At 39.5% G+C, this 25,706-nt stretch overlaps 1 long non-coding RNA gene across 1 annotated transcript in view; it reads right to left on the bottom strand.

Annotated features, from left to right (window-relative positions):
- Positions 1-25,706, bottom strand: part of LOC127569709 (uncharacterized) — a 424,238-nt gene that overhangs the window by 293,883 nt on the left and 104,649 nt on the right. The window contains exon 3 of the long non-coding RNA XR_007956232.1: positions 2,850-2,931. This is a non-coding gene — a long non-coding RNA (uncharacterized LOC127569709). The remainder of the gene's footprint in view (positions 1-2,849; positions 2,932-25,706) is intronic.

Genomic DNA, 25,706 nt, shown 5'->3' with positions numbered 1-25,706 from the left:
GTCAGCAAATCTGTTACCATGCTCCATCACTTGACTCTGCATGGAATACCGAGCTAGAGAATGTAATGAGTGATCCTGCAGATTAGACCTGGTACAGGATCTGTGAGACCATTAATTTGAAAGGGGGTTTCACAACTGTAATGGTGTTTTTAAAGTAAGTTTATTCTCAATGTGTGATGCTTTGAGATATTTGGAAGTGTTTGCAGCAGATTTTAAAAGAAAATAATCAAACATAATTTTTACTTTGTTTACTCACTTATTCACTTTGATACTCTTCCAATGTTTCTGAACGAAAGTGACATTCAAAAGAATTCTAGAAGGTTGACAATTTTGACGTAGGCTTTGCCATCTGTTGAAAGTTTTGTCAGCAGCTTCAGGACTGGCTTTTATGACCACCCCTGCCCCCCATTATGTGATTTGATTATGTCATTCAGGACCTGGCCAATCAGGTCCAGGACAGCCTCAGCCATCAATTTTTCCCTTGCAGATCTGAACCAGGAACGTGGGTATCCTGCTGGCAAGTGTGGGAGTTGGGCCACACAGAGCAAAATTTGAACCAAGATAGGAAATTCACATTTTCCTTTTCATTTTGATTTTCTACCAATACTACAGCATCAAACAATCTTCAGGAGGAACCCAGTGGGCAGAGCAGCATCTGTTTGAGTAAAGGAATTGTCGATGTTTTGGGTCGAAACCCTGCATCAGGAGTTCTGATGCAGGGTTTCGATCCAAAACGTCATCAATTCCTATCCTCCCATAGATGCTGCTCAACCCACTGAGTTCCTCCAGCAGATTGTCTTTTGCTCCAGATTCCAGCATCTGCAATCTCTTGCAAATCCACTGCAGCATCAGAGATCTCTTAACTGAATCAACCCATCGTGGAAGAGATGCAATACTGACTCCATTGTGATGGAAAATGAGCAGAAGTGGCCATTAGTAATTAAGAGGGGGATCTCAGTTATCAGTGGGGGACAACGTTCACACATTTGATAGTGATAATTCTGTCATTTCCCAAATTCACAAGAGCCCTCACTTAAATACTGTTTGACATGAGAATAGGTGTCAATGTGTTCAGTTGTCCAATCATTTAGTTGCTTGAGTCTTCAGTAGAAACATTCAAGATAAGCATGAAGTAATTTTTTGTTGCACTTTTAAATATATAAAGGCAACAAGGCTATGAAAAGTACAGAATTATCACATTTCCAGTATTGGGTATTATCCTGTACTTTAAACTTGATATTTGATCCAAACTGTACAATACTTACAGACTTGCTATGATGGAGCAGACATTATGGACAAAACACTTTGTTGAACTACTTGGACGTGTTGGCATGGATGGTATACTTCATTGTTATACCAAGATCAGGATGCCTTTCCAATATATCTCCTGTTCTTTCACAAACCAAGCCCAATATTTCAGAGAAAGATCAATTTATTTCCCCTTAATGCCCATGCCTTTCCTAATACTTTGTATTTTTTCCCTTGGCACACTTGGTAGATATTGCCTGCTCAAATCAACATCTTGACTATCCTAAACTTAAGAAAAAAACAATATGATTGGGGATCCGCTGGCTATTATTTCCAGAAAGATTTTAGTGAATGTTATTATTGAAGCTCAAAGATTGTCAAAATCCCATTTACAAAGTGACATCTTCGCTGGGACCTCAGCGGCTGATGAAAATTGAACGACGGAATCTTGCAGCCTGATAACAATGTAACATTGTTCTGTTCTACTTTCTCCAGAGGTCCTTGGCAGATGTTATAAATTCCATGGCATATTATTTGCAAAGTACTCTAGTCACATCTGGTGGGTAAAAACTGGTACTGCAAAAGCTTCTGGTTATAAACCATGAGAAGTCTTTGGGGGATAAATGGAGCTGAAATTGATGCAGAACTTCTTTCCATTAATAAACATGTTATATTTAAAAAGATTATCATTCCTAAAAATAGCTGTAAAGAGCAAACAGAATGTCTGTAAACAAAAGTAATTCAAACACCGGGTGTGCAACTTCAAAGATTTAAAACAGTGGAAATGAAATCTACTGAAAAGACAGCAATAAACTCCAAGCCTTCCAATACTTCATACACTTCAAATGAACCCACTCAGAACATTATATTTAAATTTTCCATTAGTTCATTGTAAATTTAGTTGAACATAAACTCCACTTTTGGAGCAACATTATATCAGAAAAAATCACTAATGAGATGAAACAACCACAAAACGCATGTATTTGCTCCAATATTTACACAATAAACTGTACATTGTATGACATGATGAGCACTGCACAATCTCTGCTGATAAACTGGAAGACTTTCATTACAGTACAGAAATTATACTTTGTTATTAAAGGTTTGTATTGAAGGATGACAAGTTTCTGTGTTAATCAGCCAGTGGGCCTTTTTAGATTCTCACCTTTCTTCTATTCAGACTAGATGGGTTACCATTCTGTGGATGATGAAACAGTCCAATAATTGTCAACATAATTTAAAATTTATTTCCATCCAGGCACAATTTCCATACCCTGTGCATCCTATTTATTTACTCACTGCATACCAAACAAATCCTCTGTTCATTCTATCTGGCTTCCCATTTCATTCTAGGCCACTGGGCATTCCATCCATCTTGCAAAATTTATACGTCGATGTGCATTTCCAAATAAAAACAACAATTGTTATATCTCTGAAGCAAATATAAATAACCATAAATTTAGTGGTTCCCTGCCCCAACCCACCCAAGGGTGTCTCTGCAACACCTGTCCTTTAACCAACTGCCCTATCAATTATTTTAAGAGGAATATACAGTAGAAGTGACAAAGAACATATAATTAGACAGAAATATCCAACCTTACCATTATGGATCCTTCAGCAAATCACAAAGATTGTTGGTTCAAATGGCACAACCTTGTCCGAAAATGGTCCTTCTAGACCGATCTGTTGAAATACAAAATCAAATGAGAAATAGGCAGCAAAAATCTATTTCTATTGTTTACCATAATTTAATGAAAAAGTATTGTAACACTTTCATATAACATTTTACAAATAAATGAAGATTTGAACATTGATTATAGCAGAATTTTTGAAATCTTTGGAAAAAAAAGAACTTCAATTTTTTCAGATTTATTCAACAATTTTCTTTCTATAAATTCTTTATATTAAGATGAAAGATGTTGGTACTTGGAAATTAAATTCCAATTTTGACCTTCAATGTTAACAACAACTCTTCAAGTTCATTAAAACAAATTAGAGTGCAGCTTAAAAATTTCTACTTAGACATTAAAAACATAGTTTAGCCCCCACCTCAGAGGATAACACATAATACCCAGCGGGTTATTTTGCAATATTAATAGACCTGTGAGAGTTTTGCTTTCTTGAATCCATGCCTATCATTTAATCACTGAATCATTCCATTTACTGCCAGTAACTACAACATTAATTACTGACATTTACTGACCTTTAATGTAGGGTATTTTAGCAGCTTAGAAAAAGTGCAAGTCAATCGCCCAACTGCTGACTTTCTGCTTTCACTGGATGCCACTCCATTGCTGTGGCACTGAGCTCCCATGGAGCTCAATATCTCCATAACCTGCTGTTGATGAATGGCCTCTGCTACCAGTGATCCAGTTAGCACCAACTGGATTCAGTGCAACTGGCTTGCTGAACAGCAAAAGGCTTCTGCCTCAGTGAGATCCCTGAAAGAAGCAGGGACCCTGGGTCATTCTGGGACAATACAGAAAACAGTAACAGCAATTAAATGCCAAGAAATGCTTTCTAAGAATTATGTGCCACCCTGCCCAGAGTATGTCACCTCAGTGACATATTGAGAGAAAAAAAAAGTTGGGAAAAACGAAAATAGCAGAAATCCTTCAGATCTGAGAAGCTTAAAGTGAGCTGATTCGCACTGAAGGTCAAAAAGATTGAAAACTGTTTTCTATGCCTCCTTAAATTGATTACGTACAAAAAGGTTGGTGGCATAGGGTTTAACCTTGCTGACATTTCCAGTGAAGCAGTATAATACCTATCTAATTGTCTCACTGGAGGAATCATGATGACACTTGCTTGTTTTTGAGTGCCATATATTTACCATTATGCTAAATCAAGCATTATATCTATAATAGTTTCAGTTCAGATTCACGAGTGTGCGCACACACAACCAGCATGAACAAAGGTAGTCTTCAGTACCCATTGATTATGTGTGTGCCCTGCAGGACTTGGTGTTGCAATAGGATGCACTTAGAAAGTAGCCGGCAACCAATGTTTCAGAAAACCTGGCACCAGCAGTCAATGATAAATGGCATACAGTTTACAATTCTACATTAATACTTCAGATTACATGATAATTTTGACAAAGATATTAAACCCAGCCTTTACACCTGCCAACTCAATTCAAACTTACTAGCTTTGGCAGCTAATTTACTGTCATAAACACATGTAGGAACAGAACAGTCAAAGTTGATGTATACCAATGTGGTATATGAGAATTGTTGGCATGTTTCCATGAAAGAATCAAGGTAAGAGGGAAATTGGTCACAAGAGTCATCTGCTCCGATGAGAGGTACAGAGTACTGGGCTACGTGACTAACACTACAAGGGATTTACATTTGCTTCCTATTTTCCTCCATATATCCAAACATAAAATTTAATTTCAATGCCGAGCGCAGTACAAGTATATTTACACTTGATCCAATAAATGTTTCTCTGCTCCAAAGTTAAACTGCAGAGATTAAAGACTAATCATAGGAATTCAATCCCAGCCAGTAGTGAGAGGGGCATCATATGGGAGTAGCTGAATATTCTACTCAAGAACCATTGAAGTCATTGTACCCGAATGTTAGGAGGAGGACAACCCTCACCTGCCTCATCTATACCACATTTAGTACTACCAATTGGGAACCATTTTCCAGGCAGGTTGATTTTTATTTCCTTGGAACAAATGAAAAGGCTTCAAAATGGTGCTCAAAAATTGTAGAAGGTTTTCGTACAGTAAATGAGAAGCAGTTTCCACTGGCAAGTGGGTCAGCACCAAAGGACACAAATTTTAAAGAATTGGTCAAAGAACCCTGAGAGGAAAAAGGATTTGTTTAATGTGGTAATGCACTGCCTGAAATGATGGTACAAGTAAATTCAATGGTAGTTTTCAAAAGGGAATTGAGCACGTACCTGAAATAAAAACACCTGGTCCTTGGACAAAGAATTTGGGAGCTGGACAAATTGGATAGCTCTTCCAAAAAAATGAGCACAGTCATGATGTACTGAATCACCTCCTATCCTGCTCTGAAGTACATTCTCAATTGTTAGCCACTGTGTAATAATGCAATCTTATCACTAGCAGATCTTTAGTTATTTTTTTCTGACAACAGCTCAATTTTTTATAAATTATTAAATTTGTAAGAATTGACCCTCCTACTTGCAGATCATTAGAATTCAGTTTGGATACACAGGACTTCTCAGAAAGGAGGCAAGGAGGAACTACAAAGGCCACCAATAAATGTTTGATGGTAAAGAAAAGTCAACTGCAATCTTGCATCAAGTTTATTTAAGGAAGAAATGAATCCTTCTCATGAATATTTTGTACAGTATGAAAAATTATTCAGTTTTGATCTGGGCTCATTCCACCAAAGTGTAGCATGAACTCATTGACATGATTGAATTTGACAAAGAAAAAAAATGAAATGAATTTAATCAGACGACCAGATAAGTACATCCAATTCTCAATATTAACCAAACTCCCTGTAGCTGGTTAGTGCCAAGTATCTGGGAGGAATATGATCCAAAATAAATTACTCCAAGGTCAAACTTTGATGAGAATTTCCATGACAATGTTTTGGTAAGGGGTGCGTACTCTGAAGGAGAAGGAAGTTATTAAGCAGTTTCCTTGATGACACAGTAGTTGTCTTTCCAAGCCACTCTGAGAAGGCAGCCCCACATTCTATGGTGTGTTTATTGACTTCAGTCCAGATGCTTCAAATGACTTTGGTTCCTCTATCCATAGCCCAGAAGAACTAAAGTCCCCTGATTTTTTACATTCCCCGATTATTGACCAATTGCATCTGCTGAATCTTTCAAGCAAGAACAATTCCACAATGCATCTCATACTTCATTACACTGCCAGCACTTACTATCTAATATCATGCGATTAAAAATAATATTTTTTTTTGTCGAATGGTTTTTGGCCTCACACCAGAAGTTACATAAAGCATGATTAAAATGTAAAGTGACTAATTTGTATTCAATAACTGTTTTTAGCACAGCTGGAATTTCATTCAAAACATGAATATTAAAGTTGAATTTTCTATTTCATACTGAATTTGATTCTTTCGATGTACTGCTATCTTTAGGATATATTCAGCATCTACCAATTTTCATGACTTTTGCATCAAAAGAGAAAAATGTACACTGTTTTTTATTTGATTTGAGTACTTAATACAATAGGAATATTTTTTAAAATTTTATTTACAGCGTGGTAACAGGCCCTTCCGGCCCAACGAGTCCGCGCCGCCCATTTTAAACCCCAAATTAACCTACCCGTACGTCTTTAGAATGTGGGAGGAAACCGGAGCACCCGGCGGAAACCCACACAGACACGGGAGAACGTACAAACTCCTTACAGACAGCGACGGGAATCGAACCCCGATCGCTGGCACTGCAATAGCATCGTGCTAACCGCTACGCTACCGTATTTCCATTAGCATTTCATGCAACTTAGTTTAAAAGTAAAGTGTAAACATATTTACGTAACGCATTCGCAGAGTCCCCTAAGTGCCACAGTCCATGGTGTACCTCTGAAGCGCAGTCACTGTTTTAAAGCAGAAAGTAGTAACACCTGCTCAACACCTTTTGATCCTTTGCTCCCATCTATTCACCTCGGTCACAAACTCATTCCTTCCCACCAGGTTGTGTTCGAATCTGGCTGCAAACCAATTATGAACTTTACCTTCCCTCAACAGCAGCTAGTTGTGGTCTCACACCACCAACCCTATATTCCTGGCCCAAGCCCTCATGACCCCATTCATATACATCCTTTCCCTGGGTTGTTCACCCCATAACCTCATTCCCAACTCTCAGACTCACAAGAATGACCGATGGGAGAATGAAAGGTTGAAAGGTCAATAAGCAAGTATGTTATTCTATCATGCATAATGTTCTGGGTTTCACATGCAAAAGAATTGTACAACCAATAAGCTGCTGATGAAGCTACCTGGCCTCAATGTACCAAATGGTTTCATCAACTGCTTATCACCATGGCAAACCCAGCCTCATTCTGTCAGAGATACTCCCTTTGTTCTATCCATTACAAATTAAAATTAACTTTTCTTTCCCCTCACTTACACAATTCTAATGAAGGGTCATGGACAAGAAACATGGATATGGTTTCTCTTGTGTTTCTGAGCCGCCGGATCTTTCCATATATAGTGACAGCTTTGTATGAAACATTGCTCACCAATAATCTCTTGTGTGCTGACTAAGACAGGCAAGTGCTTGTTCATCTCCCCAATTAATAGCCCACTATCAAAGTCATCTGAACCAGAAAATGTGATTCCTTTACTAACCTAATAATGTGGAGGAAAACAGGACAATTTCACTTCCAACAAGATTTCAAATCCTGATTACTTTCTGCTGACTTGCATTGAGATATAGGAATGAGCTAAACCAAAACTCTACTTTCAGGCATTAATGGAAAATAGATATAACTGAAGTAAAATCAATAATATAAACAAGTGAAGAAGCCGATTACAGGAAACAAGGACCACAGAAGTAGAAATTTCTGTTGAACGTATTGAACCAATACAATAGAACTGCACTTCAGTAGAGGTTACTACATTGCACACTTAGTCCATATAGAGGGCAAAATTCTATCCCCTTGCATTTTCACATGTGTACCATGAAATACGAGCATTTCCTGTTCTTCACTTATTGGAATATCAATGTTTCAAGGTCAATATCTGTCCTGTGTTTCATTTAAATAATCATTCATGTGTCTTAGATGGGGAAAAAGCGTGCATCATATACTGAAGGATTATAGAACATAGAAAATTACAGCACAGTACAGGCCCTTCAGCCCACAATTTGTGCCGACATTTTATCCTGCTCTAAGATCTACCTAACCCTTCCCTCCCACATAGCCCTCCATTTCTCTATCATTCACGTGGCTATCTAAGAGTCTCTTAAATGTCCCCAATGTATCTGCCCCCACAACCTCTGCCGGCAGTGCGTTCCACGCACCCACCACTCTCTGTGTAAAAAACTTACCCCTGACATCCCCCTTATATCTTATTATTGCCACCATTTAGCAAGATTGTATCACTCAAAAAGCCTCTGAATTGCACGGTATTCTCCTGACACAATGGTTTTGGCAGCTCATTATTTCTGAAATTTTGAGTCATGTTGTTCAAACACAGAAACAGGAGTGACCCATTTACACTTTGGAGCAGGTCCCAACATTTAGTTGGATCACAGCTGATTCATCAACCAATTAGGTTGCCTGACTACCCCTTCCCCAATTTTCCCACCTTCCCACACCACTCACCCGCCCTGCCCAATTCTGTGCAGAACAGGTCACCGCATCTGACATAATTTTATCAGATGACCTGTCCCTGGGCCCAGCACATAAATGCAATTACAAGGAAGGCACACCAGCGTCTTACTTGCTTAGAAGCTTAAGGAGGTTCAGCAGTTAACCTAACACTCCAACAAACTTCTTCAGATGTACTGTTGAAAGTATCCTGACTGCTTGCCTCATGGTCTGGTACAGCAGTTCAAATGTGCAGGAATGTAAGAAGCTGCAGAGAGTAGTGGACTCAGCCTACTACATCAAGGGCACATCCCTCCCCACCATCCAAAGTATCTACATGAAGTGCTGCCTCAAGAAGGCATTGGTATTGGTTTATTATTGTCAATCGTACCGAGGTACAGTGAAAAACTTGTCGTGCATACCGTTCATACAGATCAATTCATTACACGGTGCATTGAGGTAGTACAGGGTAAAAACAATAACAGAATACAGAGTAAAGTATCACAGCTACAGGGAAGTGCATTGCAGATAGACAATAAGGTCATACAGAAACCTGAAGTCCCACACTACCAGGTTCAAGAATAGCTACTTCCCTTCAACCACTCTGTTCTTGAACCAAATTGTACAACCCTAATAACGACCCTAGTATAGCAACACAATGACCACTTTGCACTACAATAGTCTTTGTTTTTTTTTGTTCTAATAATGTCCTTACTTGTATAATCCTGTGTTATTTATGTTGCTAATTTATGTTTATCTTGTGAATGTTGCATTTCTGATGCTATGTGCCTGTGATACTGCTGCAAGTAAGTTTTTCATTACATCTGTGCACATATGTACTTGTGTATGCGACAATAAACTCAACTTTCATGATGCTGGAAATTATAAACTCTCAGTGTGTATATTTTTGAATGAACTCAACAGCTTGCATCACTTTATCATTCTAGTGTACTCCCAGCCTGTGCCAGTATCACCGGTAATAGCATTGCCCTTCTTGTCAATATTACAATGTTAGAACCATATGTGTATGTTTTGTGATTTTATGAATCACTACAACCTAATGAAAATTTCTTATTTCTATTAGTTTCAAATATGGAAAAATAAGTGTCCCTCTATTTGAAGTATTGTATATATAACATTCAGTTTTTAAAATGAGTCAGGGCCCTTTTAAATGTATTGAATTTTAAATAGATATTTTTCACTTTAGTCCGTAACTTAAGCTAGTTTACCATTCAAAAATAATAGAACTTTTGTCAAAGCATTCATCAAGTAATCAACAATTGTATTCAAGTTCTGATATACCTTTCCCAGAAGTCCCTTCATTTGTTAACATATCTATTTCCTGAAAAGAATGTGTATTGCTTTACATTTATCTTCAGAAGTAACTTCCATCTGCAAAACATCTCGAATGTAAAAATGTCCAAAGGTGCTTTGTAGAAACATTATTAAGCAAACAATTGACTTTTCACCAAACAAGGAGATTTTGTCAACCATCTATTTGTGGAAGGAAATGAGAAAATTTCACTTCCATGAAAGTCAGAATCTCCTGGTTCTGATTACTTTTGATGAATTGCACTGGGAGACAACAAGATAAACCAGAACCATGGTCAGGCAGGCCTTTGTTGTAAATAGATGTAAATAAACAAAATGTAACAACAGCTCAGACAATGGGATGGAGCTTCCACTGATCTGCAAGTACCCAAGCTCACTGTTCTCCTGCCCTTGATCATACTGTTTCTTACAGCCTGGTGCGGGGCACAATCTTCCTCCTGGAGGCAGGTTCACAACTGATTGGTGAAGCCCAGGGCAGCACAGTGCCTATTCAAGTGCATTTGAACAGCCTATGCTCCAGAATGGCTTCATGAGCATCCCCAAATTTAACTGCTCTACAAATGGTGACAAAGATACAGGAGCCTGAAGGCACATACCACCAGGCTTAAGGACAGCTTCTATCCCACTGTGGTAAGGCTATTGAACGGTTCCATTATACAATGAGATGGACTCTGACCTCACGATCTACATTGTGACCTTGCACCTTATTGTCTACCTGCACTGCAATTTCTCTGTAGCTGTGACACATTACTCTGTACTCTTTTTGTTTACCTTCACTACCTCAATGCACTCTGTACTAACTCAATGTAACTGCACTGTGTAATGAATTGACCCGTACGATCGGTATGCAAGACAAGTTTTTCACTGTACCTCGGTACAAGTGACAATAATAAACCAATAGCAATACCAAAGATTTAATTTCCCTAGACTTGGTTCCCAGATTCACCAACTGTCATTGCTGACCCTCTGAATGAAAGTTTAACAGCTCCAGAGTCCTAGGGACAGTACATACACAGAGCAGAAGGCTGCTCTTCAGCTTGTGTTTCTGAATTCCTAGCATCTCTCTGATTAAGTGTTTAAGAGCCAGCAGATCCAAGCAGCTTTGCTGGCTTTTCAGTGAAAGACCTGCCCTGATCAGATAAACTAGTGAGGAAGAAGATTACAAGAAATAAGTACCATGGAGAAGAAATCCATCCTCCACTGTATGCACTGAACTTGCCATAGGAATACAGGTACAGGTTTCTACTGAAGTCAGTAGAATTGAATTTCAGAAGCAGAGCATAGTGAGGATGTATTGCAACTTTGCACATGAGAGAACACATTTCTATTTCCTCGCATTTTCACACATACACGATGAAAGACCACCACTTCCACTTCTTCATCAGCTGGAACACAAACTGGTTTCAAGGTCACTATCTGTCACTTCCCAATGTCAGGACCTTCCACATCCTTTGAATGGAATTGGCCACTGAGTAGGAATGGTGACAAATGGGGTGTGAGATATGCAGAGCAAGAAAGTCCACATGGACTTTAGCTAAGCCTTTGACAAGGTCCCACATGACAGGCTAGTATGGAAGGTTAGATCACATGGGATCTAGGGAGAGAGAACTGATTGGATTCATCGTTGGCTCGATGATAGGAAGCTGAGAGTGATGGTTTGAGGTTGTTTCTCAGACTGGAGGCCTGTGAGAAGTGGTGTGTCACAGGGGTCGGTGCTGGGACCTTTGTTGCTCATTACTTATATAAATGATTTGTACAAAGCATGGTTAGCCAGCTCGTCCCATTACCCATATTTGGCCAATACCCCTCTGAGCCCCTCCTATCCATGTACTTAGCCAAATGTCTTTTAAATGTTATTGTACCTGCCTCAACCACTTTCTCTAGCAGCTCATTCCATTTACACACCACCCTTTTGTGAAGAAGTTGCCCCTCAGGTGCCATTTAAATCTTTCACCTCTCACCTTCAACTTATGCCCTCATGTTTTTACTTCTCCTTCCCTTGGAAATAGACTATGTGCATTCACCCGATCTATACTCCTCATGAGTTGATACACCTCTACAAGGTCATCCCTCAATCTCCTACATTCCAAGGAATAAAGTCCTAGCTTGGATGACTCCTAGCCTAGACTGATAATGGCTGACCAGGATATGGTGCCCACTAAGACATGGGTGGCAGGGAACTGATTGACCTCAAGATTTCCAAGAATAGAACTGGGGAGACCAGCTTGAAGTGCTAAGGTATCCTTGAGATGAGTTTTTTCAGCAGTTGGTTGCCAAGGCAAAGCTAGAGATGAGCAATGTTCCATTGGGTTGAGACAGACTGCTTGAATGATGGCATAAAGAAGCCTGTGATCCAATACAGATTTAACAAAATAAAAACACTGCTGGAGGAACTCAGCAGGTCAAGCAGCAGCCAAGGAGCCAGAGGGATAGTCGACGTTTTGGGTTGAGTCCCTGTGTCAGGATTCATCAAACTGGACTGAACTACATTAAAACCGATCTGTATTTCCTTGACCTATCTGTTTTTTGTCAGAGATCATTCTAATGTTTATCTTACTTACCCTACTTTGGAATAAACCAAACTTTTTACCCTCAGTATATATTATGGTGCAAATTCTTTTTTCTTTCTGACATCATGATTGACAAGTCACAGTTGGTTATCTAAAATGGAGCTCTAAAGGACCCTGTTAGCAATTGCCCCTCAAACTGAGATGTTCTATTCAACAGCATTTCCCACCTTCAGCCCTGTTGGGAATTTGCAATTAATGTGAGTTATGGAAAGCATGCAAGTTCAGGAATGATTCAGATTCAGTAGGTTGATAAGATGGTGCATTTCCCATCACACAATTAGCATTGTCAACCTGTACCAACTTGTTTGTTTGATTTTTATCTCCTTACTTAGGACTCTACAATACTCGACAGAACAAAAATGTCTACTTTCAGCCAATCTGCACTGAATAATTAGGTTAAGCATCATATCAAGAAGCACATAGGCTATACAGAACCACAAAGGAGAGAACCAGCTAATTTGGCTGGATGCATATTATTTACATCAACGATTTTGAAATGGACATAATCTCTATAGCAAACAAAGGAAACAACATTGTTCACTTTTCCTGACTGCATAGGGCAAGGCAAATTTTATAATTTAGTGTTTTTGAGGCATAGGTTTGCATAAATAGGAGTTTAAGATTCAGATAAATATGAAAATAATGCTGGATGGAATTGAATTATTGTCCAGTACACTGAATAGCACTCATTGGGTTAAGTCAGAGCACTGAAATCACTTACACTCCCAGTAACAGATTAGAGATCGACATTGTAACAATACCAATAACCTCCACCTCTTTCAACAACAATTCTGTTTAAAATAAGTCAATAAATCTGCAGGTGATTGTTGGAAAGCCACCTACAGTACTAATAGCTTTTGGAATTACAGGCTGTATTGCTCTAGAAATTTTGCTTCCTGCCTACTGTATAATGGCTGCTTCAGCTGATGCTAATGGGCAGAACACAACGGATAACAACATCATTAAACAATGATAACATAAAATAACTTATCTAGAATATGTTGGCCCACATTTGCTGAACAGGAAAATCAAGGGAGAAGTGGGTTCCTTTTAACTGGATCAGCCTAGTTTTCGGATGTTGATGTTTAATTAGACGGAATGAGAGTTTGCTACATTGGAATAGTACATGTATTAGTCGAACTTGCAATTCATTTATAGACCAAAATACATTCTGCAAGTGTTGTGTATGTGTGAACATGAGCATGCATGTGTGCAAGAGATTAAATTACATTGTTATAATAATATTAAATATATATTACAAACAGACAACAATTTATGCATTCCCAACTTTTCCTTTCTTTAGATTGTCGAGCTTGAGAGTATCATGTTTCTCAAGCAAAATGTTACTAAAATAATGATTTTCATTATATGCTCCTATTTAACTTCCAGGTCAGGAAAAGGAAAACAGTTTGTGTGTTTGTGTCTGAGCAATTTTGAAAAGAAACAAATGAGAAAAGGATATAAGAGAAAGAATGGAATACCAATCTCACATTGAATACACTTCATTGCACTGTGTTCAATAGCAGTATATGTACCGACACCGATAGGTTTTAGTCAGACCCCTCAACGCTGCACAGAACAATGTTTACTGGTAGCAAGTGAAATGCTGCAGTGTCCTTGTCATGAACACTGAGAAAAAAAGCAATCTTTGGAGACAAGCACATCTGCCTATTTAATGGTTGCTGATCTCCAGTGAACAGCATAATTGGAGAGGCATGCGAGAACTGCTGTTATGCTAATCTGACACAAAGGTTGCAACACAGACATAGGAAGTTCAGCCGATTATGGCTGTGCCAGTATTAGGCAACCAAATAAGATATAGATCATTCTGCTGGGCTTTCCAACAGTAGATCTCAGTGGGTGGGGTCAACAAATGCTCAGAGAAATATGCTACAATCCCAATGGCATAGAAAATCTCTTCTAGAGCAATGGCATGTTATTATGAAAAAGCATCATAGCACTTTAGTGTTGTCAGTTCCACAGAGACACCGGGGTCACTAGATTTTTTTGATACCCCTTATGCTATGAAGCTTCCAACACAAGTAAGGTCCTTGCTGGCAACTCACCTACTGGCCAACTCACCCAACTGGCCCACTCTTCCAGTCCCAGCTCATTGAATAGGTTATTCAATTAGTCCTCTTCCCCAACCTGTTCCTCACAGTGTTGCAAACATTCCTTTTCAAACATATATTTAATGCTTCTTATAAAATGACTATTGAATCTGCTACCTCCACTTTTCAGGTTGTGTATTCCAGATCATAACAACGTAACGTTGAAATAGACAGCTTCAAAACTCTCCTCTGATCCCTTTGCCAAATGTCCTAAAATCTGTCACCTATGGATGTAACCATTCCTATCAAACTTCCCCTTTTGCTCTGTTTGAGGGAAAATAATCCCAGCATCTCTAGTTTCCCAAATCTTATACCCAAATTATATAAATAAGGATGACAAAAAAATAGCTGGGATGAAGATAAAGATATCGTGGTTGCCAGAATCACTCTCAAGTTTTGGTGGCCTTCTTACAGGTTGAAAATACCGTTTTTCCTTCAAGCTCAAAACTGGTTCACTTTCATGTCAGAATATTGTGAATTCACATTTTCGAACTGTGATATCCCTAATACAGAATTTTTGAACATTTTAACACCCATATACTTTTGACGACACAGAAGGAGACCATGCAGTCCCCCGTTGACTCCCAGCAGAGCAGTTCCATGGTCCCACTCTCCTCCTCCTCATTTCCTTGTCCCTGCACCTTATTCTCTCTCACATGTGCCCATTAACTCCCCTTTTGGCTCTTTTTTGCCATTAATCTAGACCAGGGGTGATTTACAACCAATTAACCTGCCAACTAATCTTTGGGCTGTGGGAGAAAACCTGCGTGGTCACAGATAAAACATGAAAATTCTGCTCAGACAAGACCCAAAGTCCAGATCACACCTGGATCCCTTGAACCACGAGGTAGCAGAACTAACTGCTGCACCACTGCACTGCCTTTCTTCCATTCTTCCAGGCTTCTGCTTCGTATTCCTTACTCCACCAACACAATTACAATCTATTAAACATACACATATTCCTGTAAAAAACACTGATTCCCTCTGAGAGCCTGGAAAGGTTTCTGAGAGATGCGATACAGGGCAGCATAAACAAAAATACTCCTCTCTGTCACAAAGTGTGAGCACCGGCTTTTAAAGATGCTATTTATACATGTTCAAATGTTTAGAGGACCATGCACTGTTTTGGTCACCAAACAACAGAAAAGATGAGAGAATCGATATGATAGGGTACAATGGAGATTTACGAGGATGAGGCCAGGGCTAGCTTATTGCAGCCTTGGAAGTGGGAGGCTGGACTGAGATTATTTTCTTTGGAACAAATGAGATTAAAATTTTTCACTGAGGTTGATAAACTTATGACAGAACTAGACAGGGTGAACAATAGAGATTTAAGGTAATAAGGGGGAGGATTACAGGAGAATTGAGAAAGTAAATTCACCCTGATCAGTGGGGCTTGGAACTTCCTCGCTGAAAGGAATCAGAAACTCTCATCACATTTAGAGTACTAGGATATGAACATAGAGAACTATAATCCACTAGGCCACTGACAAAGAACTTGGAAGTGAAAGAAAACTTTCTAATTCCATTTTAAACACCATGGTAACTTTAAGCTGAATGGTCCACTTCAACACCAATATTTCAATGATCATGATCTTGACACTGTGGAGACCCAACTGCCCTCACAGGAAGGACCATACGTTGAATTGTGTTAGTTCCAGTCCATCCCTTCACTCATGGTCACAGGATGACTCGGACACACATTAGTACACTGCAGCAGAAGTACAAGTCCCTAAGCCTGTCAGAGTGAGATTTGCTCCCCCTGTTAGGAACCTTATGTGTGTGTGTGGGGAGGGGTGGTGTGTAGGATTGCAAAGTATGGTGGTGTTGGGTGACTTACTGACTTTTACCTGACTCGACCTACCCTTTACCCGACTTGACATACCCTTTACCTGAATTTTCCCCCTTGAATTTAACAAATATTAGAGTTACTCAAAAAGAACAGACAAGAACTGACTCACTGACAACATTTCCAAATGGTGGAACTGACCTTGTTTACACAAGAGATAAGAGTTTGTCACGTGATCTTGTTCAAGCCAATCAAAGCACTGGATTTATTCCCGAATTTCAGAGTGATATAAATACCTTTGGTGTTGCAAATGCGACTCAGCAGGATATAAAGAAAGAGGAAGAGGGCAAAGGAGAAAGGGTTAAGACTGCTTTGCTCTGTGCCTTTCCATAAATAATGAGCTTCAACCAGTGAAATCTCAGGACTGAATACATCAGACTTCACATTGCCCCTAGGAGATGGGAAGAAAAGTTACAATGAACAAATAAATTCAATTCTTTGGGTAATTAGATCATTAATTATGTAACCTGTTAATTACCCACTCAACTTTAACTGCATTACAGAGCAGGGAAACTAGATACTACAGCTTCCATTGATTAGCTCAATGTGACCATTACTTAGGGTTGTCCTGCCCAAGTGCCAATGACCATGAAGTAAAAGGACTGTAACAAGCTGATGAGGGTCAGAAGCAAGATTAATGGTGAACAATTACTTGTTATTGGATTGGAACAAGGTTTACAATGGTGTTTGTCAGGGATTGGTATTAGGACTACCATATTTTGTTTGTAAAGAGAGGAGCTGAGGTGATTAAATTTACAATCAGGAATTCATCTGTAGAGATAGCCGAGCCTGTTCCTGCTCCTATTCCCTTGTGTTCTTGTGAAAGGTTCTTACAAGCCCATATAATGACAACTTTCAGAAAGGTAGTTAGACCAATACTTGAAATATTTGCAAGGTTACAGAGAAAGGGCTAAGGTCCGGGAGCAATGGGAACACATTTCTACCAAAGAAGTGACCACCTCTTTCTGTGCCGTTTCTAATGGTAAAGGAATGGATTTTTTCTTGCCCTCCCTTTTCCAACAGTGCTTGCTAAAAGCACAATTTTTCCAAATTTTCAGGCACAAGTTTCCTCTTGTTAAGGACTTGCACAGGGTAGGGATGGGTGGGGAGGAAGAAGTAGTGATCACAAGTCCAAGAAATCCCAAGTACTAGCAACAGGGCCTGTGAAGGAGTTTGACACAAGCCCAACAAGGAGTTGTCATGTTCTTCCATTTGTCCCTCCAAGAACACTGAGAATTAGAGAGTCATAAATGGCCATGAATATTCATGAAGCCAGTAGACCTGCTGCTTCACAGGTCCAGCAAACCAGGTTTAATCCTGCCTCCATTGTCTGTGTGGAGCTTGCACATTCTCCCTGTGATCATGTGGGTTTCCTCCAATGTGCAGGTGAATTTGTGAATATGAATTGTCCCTAGGGTGTAGGTGATGAATCTGGGGGAGTTGATTGGAACTGAGGAGACATGATGTCCCGGGGTGTAATGAAGAAAGCAATTTCTCCTTAAATACTTCAGCCTTTGCCTTCACTTTGCGGACCACTGAAGGAAATACATTGACCACTCTATACTCAAAGTTAAAAAAGCCATTCTCCTCCTGATCTGATTGAAATACTTAATGCTTTTCAATTTATCTCCGCCAGTCAGGAGACAACCATAAGATGGGTATTCATGGAAAAATACCAGAATTTGTGAACATCGTACACTGAAACTGCCACCATGACAATTCTGATTAAGCAATTTGGCTTTGCAAAAAAAGGAACCAGCACAAGGTAGGTATTATCTGGTAAGTATTGCATATTGAAGAAAAGACACTGTAACACACTTGGTCAGTAGAAAATAATACTAGATGATAATGGAGGTTATCGTAATAGTGACTGAACTGTTGGAAAGAAATATAAAAGATCATTATTATTTAAATGGTGAAATATTGTGCAGAGGGACTTGGGTGTGCTTGTGCATGAATCACAAAAGGTTGGTTTGCAGGTGCAACAGGTTATCAAGAAGGCAAATGGAACATTGGCCGTCATTGCTAGTGGGAATGAATTTAAAAGCAGGGAGGTTATGTTGCAACTATTTAGGGTACTGGTGAGGCCGTACCTGGAGTACTGCGTGCAGTTCTGGTCTCCCTTCTTGAGGAAAGATATACTGGCTTTGGAGGCGGTGCAGGGGAGGTTCACCTGGTTGATTCTGGAGATGAGGGGGTTAGCCTCTGAGGAGAGATTGAGTCACCTGGGACTATACTCACTGGAATTCAGAACAATAAGAGGGAATCTTATAGAAACATATAAACTAATGAAAGAGATAGATAAGATAGAGGCAGGAAGGTTGTTTCCACTGGTAGGAGAGACTAAAACTAGGGGACATAGCCTCAAGATTTGGGGGAATAGATTTAGGATGGAGATGAGGAGAAACTTCTTTTCCCTAGAGAGTATTGAATCTGTGGAATTCTCTTCCCAGGGAAGCAGAGGCTACTTCATTAAAAATATTGAAGGTACAGTTGGATAGATTTTTGCATTAACAGTTATGGGGAAAGGACAGGTAGGTGAAAGGACAGGTAGGTCCACGGCCAGATCAGCCATGACCTTATTGAATGGCGAAGCAGGCTCGTAAGGGCCAGGTGGCCTACTCCTGCTCCTTTTTCTTAGGTAACCTATTCTCCAAGGCTGTTCTGCTCATCTGCATCTTCATTTTACATAAGGCAAGTCTCACAGCCATGATGGCATGGTTCATCAACCTCCACTACTACATGTAATTAAGGACATTGGTATTTATGATCAGTAGTCCAGTATGCTGCCCCTTTCTTTTCTCTAACTTCCTCCAGCATTAGACTATTAAACCCCCTTGATCCAGTGCTTCAGGCTCTGTGCACACCTTACTCCCAGTTTTCCCAGCATCACCAGGCCTGCCTTCAACAACCGACCCCATGTTTTGGAATTGTCTCCATAACACTTTTCATTTTTAAAAAAACCCTTATTCTCAAAGCTCTTTGCCATCTCCCCCAATACCCCCTCTCTTGGTTTATAGATTGTTTTTGTTCCGGTTCTGTGGTAAAAAAAACATTATAGTTGAATATGCCATATAATGTATGTTTATCTGTTTGGAATCCTCTCCGATCTCAAGTTATTTAAACTTGACCTATTTGATCATAAAACTATTCACTCTAATTATAAAATAATGGAATTCCTGAAGTTTTACTGACAATGTTATAAGACTGCTGTATGATTAAGTGGGGGTGAAGGTCTGATATGACTAAATACAAGTCATCCCCAGGTTACAAACAGATTCCGTTTCTACAGAAATCCTATTTTGTCCATAAGTCGGAAAATACACAAGTCAGCAATATGGTAACCACACTTCCACAGTATTGTAATGGGTGGCATCGATGGCATGCAAGATTGACAAGAACAATTGTTATAAATGGAGAGAGAGAGGAAACTAGTTCTGACATTCGGAGGTAATTTGAATTTAATAATATTATGAGAGCTCGTTCGTATCTATAGGTATCTGTAAATTGGGCATTCATAGCCTGGGGGCAGACTTTGGAAAACAGAGCAATAGAAAGAGAAAAAGAATATACACAATACAATCACAAATAAAAGGTTCCATATGTCTTGTTTTGTACCAAAAGCTTTTGGAAATGCTGATAATCCAAAGCTGCTGAGTTTATTTTTAAAATTAGAATCGTACTTAAGTTAACCAAAGAAAGATACAACTGGGAATCTGTAAAAATCAAAATAAAACTGAATATGTTGGAAATTTGAAACCAAAAATGTTGGAAAAACTCAGGAGGTCAGGTAGCTGCAGAAAGATAAGCATTTCTGATGAAGTGTTACAGATCCGAAATGTTGACTGTTTCCCTTTCCACAGATGCTACCTGAGCTGCTGAGTTTTTGGGAGCCTTGCTGTTTGTGTCTGTATTTACACATGGCGTTTCACATCACTTGTTTTGACAACAGAAATGGAGGTGAGTGAGTTTTGAAGTTTACATTCTCCCCCTCCCACTCCTGAAATATAATTGTATTGAAACTTCCTTCCCCACCTGAAACCCTACTGAATTGAAAAGCCCATGACTATTGAAATTGTGTTTGACCCCAGAATGTAATTCAAAACTGTGACTTTGTAATATCATAAAATTGTATCAAACAGCCAACACATACTGGGGAAAAATCTGAGGTTCTATTTGCTTAGGCCAGGTGGGGAGAAGGGAGGGGGTGTGGGATTATAAAATAGTGTGAGGTCAAAGGGAAATCTGCAGTAACAGCTGCTAATGACTACCAGGATTTTACCTCAAAGCAGGACCTCTCAGACATGAGGGTACTGTATCAGGGGAAGGTGAGCTGGTCAGTCAGCAGAAGTCATGACTTAATTATGTATTGATCCTTGAGTCGTGTGTAAGCATGGGTTCAGTACATAGCAATATGGAAGGTTAGCGAGAAAGGGAAGTGCTGACACATAAAGGTCACCATAATATTTCAATCTCCAAGTTATTTCACCAAAATAGTCTTTTGTTATTTATTAATTCCCTTGTCAGCACTTCTGTACAACTGGTGGAAATTCAATTTAGTTTAATTACCAGCCCATTGCCAAAGTAAGCAGGGGAAGACTCCACAATACGACAATATTAAGCACTAGTAAATGTTGCTTGAACCAATTTCTCTCTTAATCTTTGTAGTACTGCTGAATCAGTAGAATCAATGAGGCTGTGGCAGGGTATTACCTCTCCTTGAACTTTGATCCCCTTGTGCTTACATACAAAAATGACACTTCAGAATACAACTAACACAGTAATCTGGAGGTAATGATATTTCTATGAAACGGTTGCTCAAGATTTGAGTGAGGAAGATCATGGGAAATTATGGTGGTATCAAAATAATCTCAGTTGCAAATCATTCCTCAAAGCACGACATCCACGTGATCTTATCAAGTGAATGAACATTGAATTCAATGGCAATGGCACCAATTAAGTCAACTGCTTTGACCTTGGTGTCAAACTTCCTGCTCTTGTGGCATCTGTGCAAGCAATTGGTGAGTATTCCATTATAATCCTGGCCGAAGCCTTGCAGTTCGAAAAAGGTAAAAAAAAAACAGCTTGATCACAGGCCAGTTGCGTGGAAGAAACGATTCAAATGAAGCCACTCCTTGAATATTGGGCCACAGGGAGTGGGAACTTACATGCCTATTTAAGCATGCAGTCACAGAATTCTGATTTGTGTATGAGTGATTGGTCTTCATGCCATAAACAAAGCCATTAATGCACACTTAAACGAGTATTAAAACACATGTTTGAGTAAGCAATTAGAAATGTATTCAATTAATGGAAGGAGAAAGGCATACATGCTGGTTAAATGCCTTAGAGCTTAGGGAAGAGCAAGTAGGTAATAGTGCAAAGTGCTATAAATTACTCTTCACCTGTTTCCAACCTGTCAACAGCACACTAAACAACATTCGGATGAATGGCTAATAAAGCATTTATGCAGTGAATCCAGTTGCAAATTAATTGAGTCAAAGATGTCTCATTTGCCTCTTTTTTTCCTCCCTGCAGAGTCCAATTCGGACATAGTGACAAAGTGAGTGGGCTGCAGCATAACAAGTAAAATTACTTTGGGGATGTGGAGGGGAGAGCTACAATCAGGTTATAGGCACTGAACACATCAGGGGGTGTTGGGCAATCCATGGAAAAAGGGTTACATTTCAAGCGCCGCAATAAAAATTACATTAAATGGAACAGATTTTTCAAACATTTAAAGCAAAATTAGCATGTATATAGGATCTTTCAAAGACCCTAGGACATTTAAAAATGCTTCACGACTATGAAGTGTTCCAGAAATGTACACAATGTTGTAAATTAACTGCAGTGATGATTGGTGTTGGGGAGGGGGGGGGAGATGCAGGACATTAGCAATGGCAAATAGCAAGGGTTAGAGCAGTCAATAGATGAGACTGGGTTAGGGGCAGGAGGTGACATCTGAGAGGGAAAGGTCATGGAGCAGGGATGCAAATAGGCAGTGGTAACCTGCAAGGAACTCCTCTTCTTTGAAGGTGGAATCAAACAAAAAACTGTTCTTCGTGGCTCCATATTCAGTTACCTATTATTTAAAAATGTACCTTGTTATGTCCTCACTTGCAGTCCTTTTAATAACTCTGGTTTTCAAATGACTAGGCATTTCCTTTTTGAAAATATGGAATATGCTTTCAACACTGATTTCAATGTGAACTTCCACACACTAACAACCTTTGCTTACATCTCCCCACTTCCCCCCCAATCCCGCTCCCATTATTCTTTCAGTGAGGATATTGAGGTGAGGTATCCAAGGCATGACCAATAATTGCGGAATGCTTCCAAAAAAAACTGTCTCAGTCTTCTGAAGGATAACTAAGAGGACAAATTTCTTTTGTTTGACCTGAAATCTAAAGTCTGCTATCAAGTCAGAGGACAGAAATGGGCCATTCAGTCTGTCATGTCCATGCCAAGCCTTTTGCCCATCTGTAAAAATCCCATTTGGCCACATTAGGTTTGTATCCTTCTGTGCCTTACTTATTTAAGTGCCTGTCAAAATCTCTCTTAAACGTGGTGATTGTATCAACTCCACCACCTCCTCCGACAGTGAGTTGAGGTATCAATCACTCTGTATAAAAAAAACTTTCCCCTCAAGTCCCCTTAAATCGTCTTCATCTCACCTTAAACCTCTGCCCTCTTGTTTTTGATACCCCTACCATGGGAAAAAAGATTCTGACTATCTACTTCATCCATCCTTCTTACTTTATACACCTTCATCAGGTCATCTTCAAGCCTCCTTTGCTCGAGGGATAACCAAACCAGCCTATCCAACCTCTCCCCAAAACTAAAGACCTCCAATCCAGGCAACATCCTGGGGAATATCTTCTGCACTCTCTCCAATACAATCACATCTTTCCTACGTTGTGGCAACCAAAATTGCATACAAAATGCTCCAAGTACAGTCTTACCAATGTTTTGCAAAGTTGCAACATAATGTCTCAACCTTTTTATTCCATGTCCTGACCCATGAAGGCAACCATGCAATATGCCTTTTTCACCACCCTACCTGTGTTACCACTTTCAGTGATCAATGGACTTTAGCTGCCAAGGCCCCTCTGTTCATCAACATTCTCCAACGCCCTACCATTTACTGTATGTGTCCTACCCCTATTTGACTTCCCAAGATGCATCGTCTCACAATTGTCAGGATTAAATTCCATCTGCCAACGCTCCGCCCAACTTTCCATCTGATCTATATCCTGCTGTAGCTCAAACAACCTTCCTCCCTCTTCACCACACCATCAACTTTCATGTTGGTGGCAAAAGTTACTAATCATATCGCCCACATTCACATCCATGTCATTAATATACATCACAAACAACAAGGGTCCTAGTACAGATGTTTGCTGTGCATCACTGGTCACAGACTTCCAACCAGCAAACTGTCCTTCAACCACCACCTTCTGCCTCCTATCACCATGGCAATTTTGGATCTAATTTTGTCCTCCTAATTTAAGTTCTCTCCTAAATAGTATTCCTCAAAAAGACTCTTTCTATCTCATTAGCACATACCTGCCATGTTTCCTTTTATTTTCCTGATCAAACCTTCAATATCCTTCATCAGCCAAGGTTCTACTTGTGCCATCTTTGGTAACATCTGTGGGTTTGTCATTCGTTGTAAACAAGTGAACCAAATTACCAACAAATAACACCAAGCAGATACCCTATCTTGCTTTAATTCAGCAGAACATAACATTTTGCATTGCAGTTCATTTGCAAGACTGAGAAGTTCTCCCCACACTTCAATCAATTCCCCCCAGATTCTACATCTCACTAACACACTACGGACAATTTATAGTGGCTGATAAATAAACCAAGTCACATGCCTTTAGGGTGTGGAAAGAAACCTAGAGCACTTGGAGGAAAATGTTGTAATCACAACAAGAATGTGCAAACTCCACACAGACAGCAATGCTGGTCAGATTTAACATGAGTCACTGGAGCTGTGAGGCAGCAGATCTACAAGCTGCAGCATTTTAAAGAATTTGTTTTTTCTCTCCGTTGAGATACATTAGTAAGTAGAAATGTGGCAGGGGACCTCAGACCCACAGAATTCACATCCACTTGTGTAGGCCTGGACAACCACTGGGGCAGGAAGTGTCATCAGCTGGAGGAACTCGAATACCTGGTTTTGGATCTTGAGCAACAATTGACATCATTATGGTCTATTCATGAGGCTTAGTGTATGCTTCAGAAAGTGGTCACTTTGTAATGAAAAAATGCAGGCGAAGACATGAGACAAATAAGAACACATGGATAGTTCAAGAGATCCCGATGGCATCCTATTCTTTCATCACTATTCACTTCTGAGTCCTGATGGAGAAAACTGAAGAATGCAGCCAGATCCAAGACCACAGTGCTATGGATAGGCTATGGATGGAGGGTGAGTGGTCGAATCTGGGGTTGGAGTGGGAGAAAGAGTTGATGGAAGTGTGGGGGGATAAAATGGTTTAGGGTTAGTGTAAATGGGTGCGTGATGGTCAATGCAGACTCAGTAGTATCAATGGCTTGTTTCCATGCTGTATCTCTCTTTGGCTCTCTAGGACTTGTTCAAAGATGCAAAGCATAGGATGTCCTTCAAGCCTACAAACACATGGAATAGATTTATCAATGAAACAAAGCTTTTAATAAACCTCAGTTACCAAAACAAAAACCTGAGAAACTATTGTAGACATTTTGGTTTATCTCCATAATGAAACTAATTTAAGCCGAGTCCATTCCGAATTTTTTTCAGTCAGCAGTACCATCAGTACAGAGCACAACTGAGATTGACCATGTACTGCGAAATAAAGAGCAACTTCAGTTTACTATTGTCACAGATCCTGAACAAATGGCGGCAGTAAATATATATGTGGACAAGGGAGGACAGAGTTAAATTATGGAGAAGAGCTTTCATGTTGTTACTGTTTGGTGGGATCAGTATTATCATTCAAAGATAGTCAGAAAGTAGGTATTAACAGATACAACTGAGAGTAGGATTACACTAACAGCAGCCTGAGTGAATAGTTATACTGATGGTGCAACCAGGAAAGGGAAGATGGCCATGAGGATTTTATTGGGGAAAGTAAAGTCAAATGGAAGACAACTACAAAATTGAGGTTACAATCAAAGACTGAGATATAATGGAGAACTTTCTCTCCTTTTTTTTAAAAAAAAATAAAAGATTTTGCGTTAAATGTTCGTTTATGACCAAACTATTGATCACTTTGTCCAATGATGTTTTGGTGCTCAGTGGCAACCTTTGTTGACTCCTATTCTTGTGAAGTACCTTGGGATGTTTT

This window comes from Pristis pectinata, chromosome 4 (genome assembly GCF_009764475.1).
Source record: "Pristis pectinata isolate sPriPec2 chromosome 4, sPriPec2.1.pri, whole genome shotgun sequence".
Classification (NCBI taxonomy): Eukaryota; Metazoa; Chordata; class Chondrichthyes; order Rhinopristiformes; family Pristidae; genus Pristis; species Pristis pectinata.
This window is presented reverse-complemented; position numbering and strand designations above follow the sequence as displayed.